General features: G+C 45.9%; 1 protein-coding gene across 7 annotated transcripts in view; it reads left to right on the top strand.

Annotated features, from left to right (window-relative positions):
* Positions 1-18,102, top strand: part of LOC126213194 (zinc finger protein 726-like) — a 117,820-nt gene that overhangs the window by 35,163 nt on the left and 64,555 nt on the right. The gene's annotated exons all lie outside the window — the stretch shown is intronic.

Here is an 18,102-nt window from a genome sequence, read left to right as displayed (position 1 = left end):
ACTCAGGACAAACCAACTGACAAAGAGGCCAAAAGGACGTGCAAGCATTTGCCCCCAGCATGTACACAATGTCATATGCTACAGCTACAAAGACATTTCCCCTTTGCTGGTGGTACTCTTGCCTGTTACTCTTTCTGTAGTGAGCCCTCAGGGCCACTGAACAATCCCTGCCCCCCTGATGGTTTGGGGATCCCCTTTTGCTGCTTTTTCCACGCCTGCTTTGGGATCGATAGCTTTCCATCCACCAGGGATATTTGTCCCCACCTCCCAGCCTGAGATGAATAAGCTTCTTCTGGCTTATCTTGCCAGGAAGGTGTCCTTGGGGACACTTCGTTCCCTGAGTTGCACTTACCAACTGGACACCAGCAAGTGGCTGAAAGAACCACAAACTGTTGGTCGCACTGCTTCATGATCATCTTTGCCTGAAACTGATTCAGAGAAGCCCTTGGCATCATCAAAATCCTGTAAGGAGAGAAAAGACAAGAAAAGTGTGTAAAGGAGGACCACCTTCCAGTGGGCCCCCATACTAGCAGATCCGATCTGTTCAACTCCTGTGGCCAAGGCAGAGATTCCAGCAACCCCTGAGACCCTAGTTTGAACCACACAATGGTACCAGGAAAGGAGTTTGCACATATGTTCTGGATACACTGTATATCAAACTTTTGCCTCTTGGTACAGCTTTGGAGGCTGTGGCTGTTCAGGTAAGTGCATTTCGGCATAGTGCTATCTGCAGTGTGTACCTCCCTCCTGATGATAAAGCACCTCATGAGATATTGTTTGCATTGGTTTCTCAGCTCCCCCATCTTTCCTAATCTTGGACGATTTCAATACATATAACCCTTTGTGAGCTTTAACCATGATCACTGGCCATCATAAGGACCTCAGAGGCTGACTGGCACAACTTTGTTTGCCTCTTAAATACTGATACCCCCTCACATTTTGACATGGCACACCAAGTTTTCTTGGTCATTAACATTTTCATTTGCAGCCCTTGGCTTCTCCCATCCATCCACTGGGGATTTCATGACAACCTGTGTGGTAGTGACCAAGCCACAATCTTCCTGTCCGTCCCCCAGCATCATTGCCCTGGATGCATGCCCAGATGGGCTCTCAACATGGGTGACTGGAGTGCTTTTGCATTTGCTGTCGGCCTGGACTCTCCGCCGCATGGAGGCATCAACAAGGAAGCCCAGAATATAATTACAGCCATTCATTTGGCAGCTGATTTAGCAATCCTCTGTTCCTCGGGCCAGCTCTGACAACAGAGTACTTTACCCTCCAAGGGGTCTAGAACTCTTTTGTGGATATGTGCGTGGCGAGCACGGGGCCCCGAGCCAGTGCAGTTCTCCTTCCTTTCCAGGCTGCCCTACCCCCCTTCCCCATCACTACTTGTCCCCGATCCTCCCCCCCCCCCTTACCTCCCCTTCACACTCCCTCTTCTTGGGAGTAATGTATCGAGCCTTCGTCCGGAGATGGACGTTTGAAAACTCCAGGATCCTGTTTCCTTTGTTTTTCTCTATCATCACGCTTTTTTCCTCTATTGGTCTTTCCCTATGTTCACTGTTCTCCTTGCTTTCATGCACTTACTTCTATCTCTGCCTCATTCTCCTTGCCCTATTCTCCTTGTCTTCTTCTCCGAGTCTTATTCTCCGCTTCGGTGTTTGAGATTCTCTCTCTCTCTTTTTTCTTTCCTCCCTGTTCATGTCTGAAGGCCGACCCACGCGTTCTCACGCATAGCTGGTGACGGGGTAACATGTATTCCCCGCCCTGGGTAGACAAGTAAGGCACGCATGTACCCCCTGGTAAAGGACAGGCCCAGGGAGGGGTGATTGCCTGAGCTGTTACCTTCCAAACGTGCCAATTGGTCCCTCTGCCGTTTGTCGGGAGGTGTGACCTGAGGTGTGACCAATCACCTAAGATGGAAGTACCCTCTGAGAGGGCCCCCACAAGGAAGGAGCGCACCATCGGAGACACTGGCAATCATGGGGGATTCATCTGCAATGGATTTTTCTTCTTCTTCTTCTTCTTCCCCCCCCTTGTCTTTTGCCCAAAAAAGAAAGCTAGATGCGACTCCTGTTCCAAAAATTCTACTACCAGCACCGAAGTTTCTTGTTGTCACCAGATCTGGCAGTCACGATCTTTCAACAGTCAACCCTTTCGTCATTCAGAAGGATGTAGATGCAATTGCAGGACCGGTGAAATCTTGTACTCGGTTGTGCAACGGTACCTTGCTGTTGGAGACAGAGCGCGCCTTCCAGGCCCAAAAATTACTTTGGGCCACTCTCTTACACACATTTCCTGTGCAGGTGGAGGCCCACCACACCTTGAATTCATCGCGTCGCGTGGCGTGGTGTATACCAGGTCACTCGACGGACTAACAGATGAGGAGATTCTGTCTTTCCTCTCATATCAGGGAGTGACGGCCATCCATCAGGTCATGGAAAGGGGCGACAAGGACCTCATACCGACCGAAACCATATTCCTGACATTTGACAATGTGCAATTACCTTCACGAATTAAAGCGGATTATGAGATCATTTCTGTTCAGCCGTATGTACCCAGCCCTACAAGGTGTTACAAATGTCAGCGGTTTAACCATACATGGCAGTCTTGTTCAAATCCAACTAAATGCGTTACCTGTAGCAGGGACGCCCATGAGGGGTAACTGTCCACCTCCATCCCGTCGTTGCATCAATTGTATGGGCGACCATGCTGCCTCCTCTCGCGACTGCCCTGTCTACAAAGATGAGAAAAGTGTACAGGAAATTCGAGTAAAAGAGAAGGTGTCAGCCTCAGCTTCTCGCAAGTTGTTCAATAGCAGAAAGCCCACTGTGCTTCCGGCAGATACATACAGTACCGTTCTCACCTCTCCTGGGCCTACCAGGGAGGTAGCTACACAGACATACAATCTAACATTTAGCGATTCGGTCATCAGGTCGGCCAGTGCTAAGATCGCCCGATCAACGTCTCCTCTTCGTCCCACCAACCCTAAGGCTCAAACATCATCTGCTATAGAGTGCTGCAACGCGCAATGTTTGACCGGACACGGCTCGCCTGTTGACGGGGGGACCAAGCCGCTCGTGTCTGGCCCCATATGACTCGGCTCGGCCACGTACTCGCCCCATGTCTGTTGTCCGGATTCCGGACACACGGGTAACCAAGCTTGACCGGTCACCGCTGACGTCTCACCTCACCTCACCTCGCACCGGCTTGCTGCACTGTACTGTACAAATCCAACACCTCTCTCTCTCTCTCTCTCTCTCTCTCTCTCTCTCTCTCTCTCTCTCTCTCTCTCTCTCTCTCTCACACACACACACACACACACACACACACACACACACACACACACACTCACTGTATTTATCTCTGTGTGTCTCTCTCTCTCTCTCTATCTCTCTTTTAATACAAAAGTAACATTTCCAAGAATGAGTACATGACACAGATAAATACATAAAGCACTTGGAAAGTAAAATGATATTTCAATACAATCGCAGTTAGGAGACGTATCAATTTTATGTCTGGAAGTGATCAGTCTTTCACAAATGAAAGTCAAGGCATGATTTTTAATCCTTTGTACCTCCTCTTAAAAAATGCATATCTGTTAGTACACATCAATTATGCTAGTTAATTATACATCTAAAGTGTATCATAATGAAACTGCCTTTAACTGCAGTAATTACTCACCTGACAGTCAGTGTCATTGACACTGCACATTTGTTGCAGTTTGTGAAACCAAAGAAGAACTAACTGGATTGTCGGTTCTTTTTCGCCTTCTAATTCATCTGTGGCCTCTTTAAATGGTCTCAGAATATGCGCAATTTTTCCTGTAAGCACATTATCATATCCTCACAATCTGTAAGCGGAGTCCTTTTCCGTCAGCAAAGCAGCGACTTCGTTATACTGAGTGTGTAAGGATTCCAGCACAGTGTACAAGCTGTTCCAGCGTGTGCAGACATCTTTTTTTTAATGTACCTTACAAAGCATTTTGCAGTATTTATTGTTGATGGGATGTTCGGGGCATGATTTAACAAGAAGTTATCTTCATCGAAAGTATGGCTAAGTGCTGTGTTTATACAATGAGCAGCACCAGGAATCCTTTCATGATTTTCCAAAGCCTTTATTACATTAGCAACCTGGTCGGAGACAAAAACAAAACTATGTAACATGTGCAACGAAATGTCCCAATCAGCCATCCTCTCTTCAATTTCTTTCATAATATTTACTCCCGTCTTCTTAACATCAGGGAATTTTGTGGTAAATGAAACATTGTTCACAAGAGACCAATCTGTGTTAATGTTATGTGTTGTAAGCATCAAATAGTGCACCTCAGTCCACATATCAACTGTCGCAGCACTTATTTTATTAATAACTTCAGCAATAACAGAAGGCATTATGCTGCTTCGCATTGCATCAGCTTCTTAGATTAGATTACATTAGATTAATACTTGTTCCATAGATCATGAATACGACACTTCGTAATGTTGTGGAACATGTCAGGTTAATAAAAGATGTCTGTACAAGATGTTGCATTACACAAAATATTGCATGACACTAATGTTTAGGTTGTTGTTATTATTTTTTCCCCTTAATTTATATCTAAAAATTCAGCCAATGAGTAGGAGGAGTTGTTCTCTAGAAATTCTTTTAATTTATTTTTAAATGTTAGTTGGCTATCTGTCAGGCTTTTGATGCTGTTTGGTAGGTGACCAAAGACTTTTGTGGCAGCATAATTTACCCATTTCTGTGCCAAAGTCAGATTTAACCCTGCATAGTGAAGATCATCCTTTCTCCTGGTGGTATAGCGATGCACACTGCTCTTACTTTTGAACTGGGTTGGATTATTAACAACAAATTTCATAAGTGAATATATATACTGTGAGGATCCCTAGATCATTAAATAGATGACTGCAGGATGACCGTGGGTGGGCTCCAGCAATTATTCTGATTACACATTTTTGAGCAATGAATACTTTTCTACTCAATGATGAATTACCCCAGAATATGATGCCATACGAAAGCAGTGAATGAAAGTAGGCATAGTAAGCTAATTTACTGAGATTCTAATCACCAAAATTTGCAATAACCCTAATAGCATATGTAGCTGAACTCAGATGTTTCAGCAGACCATCAATGTGTTGCTTCCAGTTTAGCCTCTCATCAATGGACACACCTAAAAATTTTGAAAATTCTACCTTAGCTACAGACTTCTGTTCAAAGTCTATATTTATTACTGGAGTTGTGCCATCTACTGTACGGAACTGTATATACCGTGTTTTATCAAAATTTAGAGAGAGTCCATTTGCTGAGAACCACTTAATAATTTTGTGAAAAACATCATTTACAATTACATCAGTTAGTTCTTGGTTTTTGAATGTTATTACTATACTTGTATCATCAGCAAAAAGAATTAACTTTGCATCTTCATCAATGTGGAATGGTAAGTCATTAATGTATATCAAGAACAGTAAAGGACCTAAGACCGAACCCTGTGGGACCCCGTACTTGGTAGCCCCCCACTTTGAGGAATCAGCTGTCGTTTTAACATTACATGAACCACTTATTTCAACTTTCTGCATTCTTCCAGTTAAGTATGAATTAAACCATTTGTGCACTGCCCCCCTCAAACCATAATGATTTAGCTTATTTAAAAGAATTCCATGATTTACGCAATCAAAGGCCTTTGAGAGCTCACAAAAAATACAAATGGGTGATGTCCGGTTATTCAGAGCATTTAGTATTTGATCAGTGAAAGTGTATATAGCATTTTCTGTTGAAAAGCCTTTCTGAAAACCAAACTGACATTTTGTTAGTACTTTATTTTTACAAATATGGGAGGCTACTCTTGCTTACATTACTTTCTCAAAAATGTTTGATAGAGCTGTCAGAAGAGAGATTGGGCGGTAGTTGTTGACATCCGACGTATCCCCCTTTTTATGCAATGGTTGTACAATGGCATATTTCAGTCTATCGGGGAAAACACCTTGCTCCAAAGAGCTATTACATACGTGGCTGAGAATCCTACTTATCTGTGGGGAACAAGCTTTAAGTACCTTGCTGGAAATGCCATCAATTCCGTAAGAGCTTTTACTTTTCAGTGAGTTTATTATTTTACTGATTTCAGAGAGAGAGGTTGGTAGAATTACAGTTGTTTCAAACTGCACAGGTATGGCCTCCTCTATTAGTAGCCTTGCCTCTTCTAGTGAAGATCTAGATCCTATTTTCTCCACAACATTTAAAAAATGATTATTGAAAATATTTTCAATTTCTGATTGTTTGTTAGTACACTTGTCATTCAGTTTTATGGCACTAAAGTCTTCCCGTGCTCTTGGTTGCCCTGTTTCCCTTTCAATAATATTCCAAATTGCTTTAATTTTATCAGAGTTACTGATCTCAGACATGATACACATGCTTCTGGACTTTTTAATAACTTTTCTTAGTACCACACAATAGTTTTTATAATATTGAATAATTTTGAGATCAGTACTCCCTCTTGCTGTCAGATATAGTTCTCTTTTACGGCTGCAAGGTATTCTTATTCCTTTAGTTATCCAAGGTTTTTTATATGTTTTCTTGGAATTATGTTTAACTATTTTCTTGGGAAAACTATTTTCAAATACCCTTAAAAATGTGTCATGAAATAAGTTATATTTCAAGTTTGCATCGGGATCTTTGACATGTCTGCTTATAGTAGAGGGATGTGGCATGACACCTGCCACGTTAACTTCTGTTATATTTCAAGTTTGCATCGGGATCTTTGACATGTCTGCTTATAGTAGAGGGATGTGGCATGACACCTGCCACGTTAACTTCTCGTAATGCGCACCTAGATGTATTAATTCTTGACCTAGTTCTCTGAAACCTTTACCGGAAACAGCATTAAGAGGTCTCATATCTTTAGCACACATTGCAACACATTTTGCTGTAATATTAGTTTCTATTATTGCCGGTATCCCTGAAGGAGATGTATCTTCGTAAAGTTTCCTGCAACTGTGTGTCTTTAAATGAGGGGTTCCCTACTGGAAACGCAATAATGTGGAGCAGTTAATGCACGATACGTACCCAGTAGATGCACTGTTTTTGTCTACAACCAACAGAAATGTACTCCATACTTGGCTTTTTAGACCTTCCCTTTCCTTCAATGTGTAAACATTGGTTTCAATCTTAGGTCTTACTGCACTGGCTTCCACAAGCTGCATGATTACAGAGAGACACACTCACACCACAAATGAGAAGCCTGTACTGGCTGCAGTCTCACACAATAATGACACGTGTAACGTGTTTGAAGCTACGTGCTACGTAATTGGTCACGGATTCTATGTTCCGTCACCAGAGCTAGTGCGGGCAGCCTGCCCAGTTAGGGTGTGCTCGCCCCATCTCGTATTTCATGTTCGCGTACTTGGTCATGCAGGACTCTAATCTGCTACTGCTACGATGAGGACCTCTAAATCAGATGCTTGGACCTTAAAAAAAGAACCGACACGCGAAGATTTCTTGTGTACACAAATTTCACAGCCATCAACTGTTCTTTCGACAAAACATAATTCTTCAAAGAAGGCTCATAGAAAAGAGTTCTCCATCTTTGCCAGGCCGCATCGCTGGTAGCTGATCATCTGTCCTTTCACCGGCATAGGAAGCTGCCCCTCCTGACCAGCTCAGGAAGGTGGCAGACACAACTGTTTAGTTGATGGACCATAACTCACCACGTATCGATTGCAGCAGCAGTGCTCCCTTGAAGCCAGGCCCTCAGCGGCCATCGAGGTGACCCTTTCTTGTTTCTTCTTTTTCTTTTTGTTTTCATAATGGCACTTCTTCAATGGAACATTCGCGGCATTCGGTCCAACCGAGAGGAACTAAAATTGCTCCTTCGAATGCACTTCCTGCTTGTCATAGGTCTCCAAGAAATGAAGTTGCACCCATGCGATCGTATTGACCTGGCACACTACACCTCCGTGTATTTTGACCTACCCCCTGTGGCAGGTATTCCTGCTCATGGAGGGGTCATGTTGCTGGTTTGGGATGATGTCTACTACAATCCAATCACATTGTACACAGATCTGCAGGCAGTTGCAGTCCGAATTACTCTCCCAACTTTCACATTTCTCATTTGTACTGTTTACACTCCATCGTCTGCCTTTACTAAGGCAGACATGATACAACTGATTGCTCAGCTTCCTACACCATTTTTGTTGGTTGGAGACTTTAATGCCCACCATCTCCTTTGGGGCTCTCCAGCATCCTGCCCCAGAGGCTCCCTCTTGGCAGACCTTTTCAACCACCTCAATCTAGTCTGCTTAAATACTGGTGCACCTACCTTCCTTTTGGACGCAATGCATACCTATTTCGACTTGGACCTCTCAATATCCACTATCCAACTTGCACATCGGTTCGAGTGGTATGCTCTGTCTGACATATACTCGAGCGACCATTTCCCCTGCATAATCCATCTCCGGCATCACACGTTCCACTAGCTGGAACATCACCAAAGCCGATTGGGGGCTGTTCACCTCCCTGGCGACCTTCCATGATCAAAACTTCTCCAGCTGTGATAGTCAGGTCGCATACCTCACAGACGTTAGTCTCACTGCTGCTAAATATTTCATCCCTCGTACTTCCTCTTCTCCACATCGAGTCCCAGTCCCCTGGTGGACTACAGCATGCAGCGACGCTATTCGTGCTTGGTGACATGCTTTACGCACCTTCCAACGCCACCCTACATCTACATTTATACTCCGCAAGCCACCCAACGGTGTGTGGCGGAGGGCATTTTACGTGCCACTGTCATTACCTCCCTTTTCTGTTCCAGTCGCGTATGGTTCGCGGGAAGAGCGACTGTCTGAAAGCCTCCATGCGTGCTCTCTAATTTTACATTCGTGATCTCCTCGGGAGGTATAAGTAGGGGGAAGCAATATATTCGATACCTCATCCAGAAACGCACCCTCTCGAAACCTGGCAAGCAAGCTACACCGCGATGCAGAGCGCCTGTCTAGCAGAGTCTGCCACTTGATTTTGCTAAACATCTCCGTAACGCTATCACGGTTACCAAATAACCCTCTGACGAAACACGCCGCTCTTCTTTGGATCTTCTCTCTTCCGTCAACCCGATCTGGTACGGATCCCACACTGATGGGAAATACTCAAGTATAGATCGAACGAGTTTTTTGTAAGCCACCTCCTTGTCGGTGGACTACATTTTCTAAGGATTCTCCCAATGAATCTCAACCTGGTACCTGCCGTACCAACAATTAATTTTATATGATCATTCCACTTCAAATCATTCCGCACGCATACTCCCAGATATTTTACAGACGTAACTGCTACCAGTGTTTGTGCCGCTATCATGTAATCATACAATAAAGGATCCTTCTTTCTATGTATTCGCAATACAGTACATTTGTCTATGTTAAGGGTCAGTTGCCACTCCCTGCACCAAGTGCCTATCCGCTGCAGATCTTCCTGCATTTTGCTAAAATTTTCTAATGCTGCAACTTCTCTGTACACAACAGCATCATCCGCGAAAAGCCGCATGGAACTTCCGACACTATTTACTATTTCATTTATATATATTGTGTAAAGTAATTGCCCCATAACACTCCCCTGTGGCACGCCAGAGGCCACTTTAACGTCTGTAGACGTCTCTCCATTGATAACAACATGCTGTGTTCTGTTGGCTAAAAATTCTTCAATCCAGCCACACAGCTGGTCTGATATTCCGTAGGCTCTTACTTTGTTTATCAGGCGACAGTGCGGAACTGTATCGAACGCCTTCCAGAAGTCAAGGAAAATAGCATATACCTGGGAGCCTGTATCTAATATTTTGTGGGTCTCATGAACAAATAAAGGGAGTTGGGTCTCACACAATCGCTGTTTGCGGAATCCATGTTGATTCCTACAGAGTAGATTCTGGGTTTCCAAAAACGACATGATACTCGAGCAAAAAACATAATCTAAAATTCTACAACAGATCGATGTCAGAGATATAGGTCTATAGTTTTGCACATCTGCTCGACGACCCTTCTTGAAGACTGGGACTACCTGTGCTCTTTTCCAATCATTTGGAACCTTCCGCTCCTCTAGAGACTTGCAGTACACGGCTGTTAGAAGGGGGGCAAGTTCTTTCGCATACTCTGTGTAGAATCGAATTGGTATCCCGTCAGGTCCAGTGGACTTTCCTCTGTTGAGTGATTCCAGTTGCTTTTCTATTCCTTGGACACTTATTTCGATGTCAGCCATTTTTTCATTTGTGCGTGGATTTAGAGAAGGAACTGCAGTGCGGTCTTCCTCTGTGAAACAGCTTTTGGAAAAGGTGTTTAGTATTTCAGCTTTACACGTGTCATCCTCTGTTTCAATGCCATCATCATCCCGGAGTGTCTGGATATGCTGTTTCGAGCCACTTACTGATTTAACGTAAGACCAGAACTTCCTAGGATTTTCTGTCAAGTCGGTACATAGAATTTTACTTTCGAATTCACTGAACGCTTCACGCATAGCCCTCCTTACGCTAACTTTGACAACGTTTAGCTTCTGTTTGTGTGAGAGGTTTTGGCTGCGTTTAAACTTGCAGTGAAGCTCTCTTTGCTTTCGCAGTAGTTTCCTAACGTTGTTGTTGAACCACGGTGGGTTTTTCCCATCCCTCACAGTTTTACTTGGCACGTACCTGTCTAAAATGCATTTTACGATTGCCTTGAACTTTTTCCATAAACACTCAATGGTGTCAGTTTCGGAACAGAAATTTTCGTTTTGTTCTGTTTGGTAGTCTTAAATCTGCCTTCTATTACTCTTGCTAAACAGATAAACCTTCCTCCCTTTTTTTATATTCCTTTTAACTTCCATATTCAGAGATGCTGCAACGGCCTTATGATCACTGATTCCCTATTCTGCACTTACAGAGTCGAAAAGTTCGGGTCTGTTATCAGTAGGTCCAAGATGTTATCTCCACGAGTTGGTTCTCTGTTTAATTGCTCGAGGTAATTTTCGGATAGTGCACTCAGTATAATGTCACTCGATGCTCTGTCCCTACCACCCGTCCTAAACATCTGAGTGTCCCAGTCTATATCTGGTAAATTCAAATCTCCACCTAAGACTATAACATGCTGAGAAAATTTATGTGAAATGTATTCCAAATTTTCTCTCGGTTGTTCTGCCGCTAATGCTGCTGAGTTGGGAGGTTGGTAAAAGGAGCCAATTATTAACCTAGCTCGGTTGTTGAGTGTAACCTCCACCCATAATAATTCACAGGAACTATCCATCTCTACTTCACTACAGGATAAACTACTACTTACAGCGACAAACACACCACCACTGGTCGCATGCAATCTATCCTTTCTAAACACCGCCTGTGCCTTTGTAAAAATTCGCCCTACGATGGCGAACTGTAACAGTTACAAACGACTCCGTGCACAATGTCGTCGCGTTATCAAAGAAAGCAAAAAGGCTTGCTGGGTGGCTTTCACCAGCTCATTCAACAGTTTTACTCCTCCTCCGGTTGTCTGGGGTGGTCTGCACTGGCTATCTAGCACCAAGGTCCACTCCCCGATTTCTGGCCTGACTGTAGCAAATGAAATCCTTGCGGATCCTGAGGATGCCTCAAATGCCTGCGGCCGCTTTTTCACGGAGGTTTCGAGCTCTGCCCATTACCACCCTGCCTTCCTCCCCCGAAAACAAGCAGAGGCACGGCCACCTTCTTTCCAGTCTTTGAATCGTGAAAGATATACTGCCACCTTCACTGTGCGGGAACCCGGTCCAAACGCTGTGCTCCGGGACCCGATGGTATCCATATTCAGATGCTGAAGAACCTTTCTCCTGCAGGTAAAGGCTTTCTTCTTTGCGCCTAATCGCATCTGGACTGAAGGTCATGTTCGCACATGCTGGCGTGAAGCAATTGTTGTTCCCATACCCAAACCAGGAAAGGACAAACACCTTCCTTCCAGTTATTGCCCCATCTCCCTTACCAGCTGCGTCTGCAAGGTACTGGAGCGCATGGTAAATTCTCGATTGGTTTGACTCCTCGAATCTCTACGCATCCTTACCAATGTCCAATGTTGCTTTTGTAGGCGCCGCTCTGCTGTTGACCACCTAGTTACCTTGTCGACCTTAATTATGAACAACTTTTTGCGTAAGCGCCAGACGGTTGCTGTGTTCTTTGGTTTGGAGGTGGTTTACGACACCTGTTGGAGGGCAGGCATTCTCCGCACCATGCACACTTGGGGCCTTCATGGTCGCCTCTGTCTTTTTATTAATGTATTTTTAATGGCTCAAATGTTCAGAGTACGTGTTTCTGTTTTGTCATATGCCTTTTGCCAGGAGAATAGGGTGCCCCAGGGCTCCATTTTGAGTGTGGGCCTTTTTGCCATAGCTATCAATCCAATAATTGCCTTCCAGCTGACGTTTCAGGCTCCCTTTTCGTGGACAACTTTACGATCTACTGCAGCGCTCAGAGAACATGTCTCCTGGAGCACTGTCTTCAGTGTTGTCTAGACCGTCTTTATTCCTGGAGTATCGCTAACGGTTTCCGTTTTTCTGGTGAGAAAACAGTCTGTATGAACTTCTGGCGTTACAAACAGTTTCTTCCACCATCCTTACATCTCGGTCTCATTGCTCTCCCATTCGTGGAGACAACAAAATTTTTAGGTCTTACATTTGACAGGAACTTTGCTGGTCTCCACATGTCTTACTTGGCTGCTCGTTTTACCCGTTCCCTAAATGTCCTCCTTGTTCTCGGCGGTATGTCATGGGGAGCAGATTGAAGGGTCCTGCTTCGCTTATATCTGTCCATTGCCCAATCAAAGTTGGATTATGGGAGCTTTGTATACTCTCCTGCCCGGCCGTCCATCTGACGCCGTCTAAACTCTATCCACCATCGGGGGTTACGTCTGGCAACTGGTGCATTCAACACCAGCCCTGTTGAGAGTCCGTTTGCTGAAGCTGCCGAATTACCAGTAAACTACCGGTACAATATGTTGCTTTGTCGGTACGCCTGCCAACTGATGTCAATGCCCGACCACCCATCACATTTCTCCTTTGACGACTCTCTCGACTGCCAACACGGGCTGTATGTCTCTGCCCTGTTACCTCCTGGAGTTTGCTTTTGTCGCCTGCTTCAGCAACTTGATTTTACCCTCCCTACGTCTTTTTGAGTGGGTGAGAGCCCGGCGCCACCTTGGCTCCAGGCTCAGGTTTGCGTTCACCTTGAACTCAGCTCGCTCCCTAAGGAGAGGACCACGAATTCCGTATACCGCTCGAGGTTTGTCGGACTTCGTTCGAGGCTCGCTAATAACGTCTTTATTTACACAGATGGCTCCAAGACTACTACTGGCGTCAGATGTGCCTTTGCCGTTGGGGCTCATACCTTTCAATACCGGCTCCTTGACCAGTGTTCAAGCTTTACAGCTGAGCTTTTTGCTGTCTATCAGGCTGTTCAGTATATCTGCCATGATTGTCTTTCTCCCTATGCCATTTGCTCTGATTCTTTGAGCGCCATTCAGATTCTCTGTGACCCATATTCGGAACACCCTCCCATGCAATGAATTCAACGATCCCTTCAGTCCCTTGCTGATACTGGCACTCATGTCCCATTTTTGTGGATTCCTAGCCATGTTGGTGTGCCTGGGAACGAAGCTGCAGATGCTGCGGCCAAGGCTGCTGTCCTCCTGCCTCGGACAGCTTCCTTTTGTGTCCCATCAGCTGATGTTCATGGGGTTCTTTGTCGGTGCGTTTCATCATTGTGGCATGAGGCTTGGTCCTCTCTCCATAAAAATAAGCTTCGGGGCATCAAACCAATCCCAGCGGCTTGGACGACCTCATCACACCCTTCCCGGCGAGAGGTCATTTTGGCCAAGTTGCTGATTGGGCATTGCCGCTTTAGCCACTGCTACCTGTTGTCCGGTGACCCTGCCCCGCAGTGTCCCTGTGGTCATCCATTGATGGTGCACCATATTCTATTGTCCTGTCCCCGTTTTATTCACTCTTGTGCTGTCCTGTCTCTGCTGTCTACCTTACAGGGACCTTTAGCTGATGACTCTCGATGAGCTGCTTGTGTCCTTAGTTGTATTACATTGACAGACTTGTCCAAAGAGATCTAACTCTTTTACTTTGTTTATCTGCATCTTTGCAAGTACATTCTGGTGTTGCCCCCTTGCGTTTTTCTGCACTATTAGTGCACTAACGTTTGTAACTGGGCACTGATGACCTTCATAGTTGAGTGCCCTAAACAAAAAAAGAGTACCTTGGCGATCATCAGAGATTGCAGAGGCAATTAGTGGTAGTAGGCAGGCTCTCCAGCACCATAAGTGGCACCAATCGATGGAGAACCTTATTTATTTAAAAGTGGCTTCATCCCCAGTTGTGCCATCTGATGAAATGTTACCAACAAGAATGCTGGGAGCAGCATGTTTCAACCATCGGACCACCTCTCCTCCACAGGTTTGACCTAAGATGAGATTTCTCTACATACACCAGACACTAGTAGGTGTATCTGCTGTTGCCTTGAAATTGCACTGTCTTCACTGACCCATACACCATTCCCAAACATTTTGCTCTGCATATGCTCGAGTCTCAGCATCTGAGAATTATCAACCTGTCTTTCATGTTATCAAGCAATGATTAGAGCAAAAGCAATTATCTTTTACTACATGCCACCTGGAGCTGTATAAAACTCCATTCATTGAGTGAGAATTCATCAATGTCCTAGTCATCTGTGCAGATACAGCACCAGGGCCAGGTCATATCCACAACCAAATGATCAGGCACCTATCAGTGGATTGTCAGCATCATATCCTTGCCATCTATAACTGGATCTGGAGTGAGGGCCAGTTCCCATTGCAACAATTACAAAGCATCATTGTGTCACAGTGTTGAAACAGGGTAAGCACCTTTAGAGATGAGCAGTTATCACCCAGTAAGTGTCACCAATGTTCCCCATAAATTGCTTGAATGCGCAGTGAGCTGGCAGCTGTGTGCCTCCTTGAGTCTCGGGGTCTTCTGGCTGCATCCCAGTGTGGCTTTCGCCAAGGCTGTTCCACTACTGATGATCTGGTTTGCCTGCAGTCTGCCAGCCAATCAGCTTTTGCCCATCGTCAATGCATTATTGCCGTCTTTGACCTGCAAAAGCTGTATGACACCAGGAGGTGAGGCCATATCTTTGCTGCCTTACACGAGTGGGTTATGTGAGAGCCACTCCCAATTTTTATCTATAATGTCCTGTCACAGTGTATGTTCTGGGTTCTAGTCTGTGCTTCCCACAACACTCTACATACCCAAGAGAATGGACTCCTGCAGGGCTCTGTACAGTGTGTCCTTGTCTTTCTGCAAGCCAACAATGGTCACCTCTAGCTGTGAGGTCATCAGTATCACCATCCTTACATGCTGACTATTTGGGCCTCTTACTATTGCTCCTCTAGTGTGGGTGCCACTGAATGTAGACTGCAAGGCACCATATGAAAGATGCTGTCATGGGCACTCACCCATGGATTTTGGTTTTCAGCTGCTAAGACCCATGTCATGGTTTTCTGTCAACATCATATGGTTCATCCACAACCAGAACCATATCTTCCTGACAAACTACTCAGTGTAGCAGGAACTTACTGTTTTTTAGGACTGGTCTTTATTTCTTAGTTGATATGAATTCCCAGTATTTTGCAGTGTAAGTGAAAGTGCTTGCTGCACCTCAGTACACTTTGTCTCCTGAGTAACACCAGCAGGGGTGCAGAGTGCACTGCCCTTCTGCAGCTTTACACAGCCATAATACAACCCTCCCTTGGTTATGGGAGTCTGGTATATGGTTCGGCATCATCCTCAGCATTGTGGATACAGGATCTGATGCACCACTGTGGTGTTTGATTTGCTACAGGAGCCTTTTGAACTAGTCCTGTGGACAGATTATGTATGGAGGCTGGGATCCATTCATTGTGTATCAAGACCCAACAACAGCTTCTCAGTTATGCTACCTATGTTTGCAACTCTCTTAAGCATCCAAACTATCATCCCCTCTTTCCAAACACGGAAACCCATCTTCCATAATGGCGGCCCGGTTCAGGGATTTTGATCACAGTCCACACCCTGTTGCTCCCCTCTGAACTCCAGTTATTTCTTCCTCCACCTCTCCTCTGGGCCCACTCACGTACACCTCTGTGGGAAACCCATTGGTCACAGCTTTTTCTTGATCCATCATGAGGTCCTAAAGACACGGTCCCTCCTGATGCCCTCTACCGCCAATTTTCCTTGCCAGAAGCTGTAGAGTTGGTAGCCATCTCTCATGCTCTTAAGCATATCCTTTCCTCCACTGGTGGGTCCTTCATCTTCAGCAACCTCTTGACCAATTTGAAATCTTTCAACCAGTATTACCCTCAGCATACCTTGGTCATTGCTAACCAGTATTCCCAGTATGCCCTTCAGCACTGGGGATGCTCAGTGATGATTGATTGGAGTCAGGGTCATGTTGGGATCCCTGGGAACAAACTTACTGACAGATTGCCCAAATGGGCTACCAGTAAACTGGCTCTTGTAGTCAGTATTCTGGAAACAGACCTCTGATCAGTATTATGCCATAAAGTTTTAGGAACCTGAAATACGGAATGAATCACTGTGACTTCAAACAGTGATAAGGAGACTATGAATCTATGGAGGTCCTCCATGCAGGCCTCTCACAAGCATTCTACCATCCTCTGCCAGCTCCACGTCAGCTGTATCTGGTGGTCTCATGGTCATCTCCTCCAGTGCCACCCCACTGTCATCATTCCCATTCAACAGTGGTCTACATTTTGCTGTACTGTCCAGCCTAGCCACCCTGTGGCAGAATCTTAATCTCCCTGACTTGCTACCCATGATGCCACGGTGGCTGACTTAGTTTTATATCTAATTCATGAGGAGGGCTTTTATTGCTCTCTTCAAGGGAGGGCAACTTAACCTTTTTGGCCCATTGATGTAAAATACGTCCACTTTCATAGTTGTATGGTTACTGTCTATGCTGGTTGCTGCTTGATATGTAAGAAACAATTTTGATTGATATTTTGGGTTCAGTTGCTTATTTTGTGCCTGCATTCAAGAATAAACTCAGATTCGGTTTCAAATATCAGACTTGTGCACCATATTTTCTTGCTGCCTGTTTCTAATTGATGAATATATGTGATTATTAGTGTTGTGGCCTTGACAGCTTCTACACAAGATATATTTTTCAAAGTCAGTCTCTCTCTCTCTCTCTCTCTCTCTCTCTCTCCCCCCCCACCTCCCCCTCCCTCCCCGCCTCCCTCCCCCTCCCCGCCTCCCTCCCCCTCCCCGCCTCCCTCCCCCTCCCCGCCTCCCTCCCCCTCCCCGCCTCCCTCCCCCTCCCCGCCTCCCTCCCCCTCCCCGCCTCCCTCCCCCTCCCCGCCTCCCTCCCCCTCCCCGCCTCCCTCCCCCTCCCCGCCTCCCTCCCCCTCCCCGCCTCCCTCCCCCTCCCCGCCTCCCTCCCCCTCCCCGCCTCCCTCCCCCTCCCCGCCTCCCTCCCCCTCCCCGCCTCCCTCCCCCTCCCCGCCTCCCTCCCCCTCCCCGCCTCCCTCCCCCTCCCCGCCTCCCTCCCCCTCCCCGCCTCCCTCCCCCTCCCCGCCTCCCTCCCCCTCCCCGCCTCCCTCCCCGCCTCCCTCCCCGCCTCCCTCCCCGCCTCCCTCCCCGCCTCCCTCCCCGCCTCCCTCCCCGCCTCCCTCCCCGCCTCCCTCCCCGCCTCCCTCCCCGCCTCCCTCCCCGCCTCCCTCCCCCCTCCCCGCCTCCCTAAAGAGCTGGCACTGAAAATACGTGGTGACAGAGCAAGAAGCTGTGTAAATGGCATTAAATTTGGTTAATTTTGCTGATAATGTGTGGAATGCCATAGTCATTTGATTAATGACCAAAAAGTCCTCTTGTTTATGGGTTTACAGCTGGAAGATTGTTTGCATCTATTTATTATCTGAGTTTAATTTTGAAATGTTGCCACACTCATATATCAAGTTTGTATATGGGAGTACGACCATCCGATAGAGCAGGCCATAGTGCCTCTGAAATCAGAGTGGATTATGTGACAGGAAAAGAAATAGAAAGTCTGCCAAATAAATACTACACAATGGCTGATAGCAAATTCAGAGAATTGATTTGGTT

Source organism: Schistocerca nitens, chromosome 11 (genome assembly GCF_023898315.1).
Source record: "Schistocerca nitens isolate TAMUIC-IGC-003100 chromosome 11, iqSchNite1.1, whole genome shotgun sequence".
Taxonomy (NCBI): domain Eukaryota; kingdom Metazoa; phylum Arthropoda; class Insecta; order Orthoptera; family Acrididae; genus Schistocerca; species Schistocerca nitens.
The sequence above is the reverse complement of the archived record's forward strand: the minus strand, read 5'-3'. Positions and strand labels throughout refer to the sequence as shown.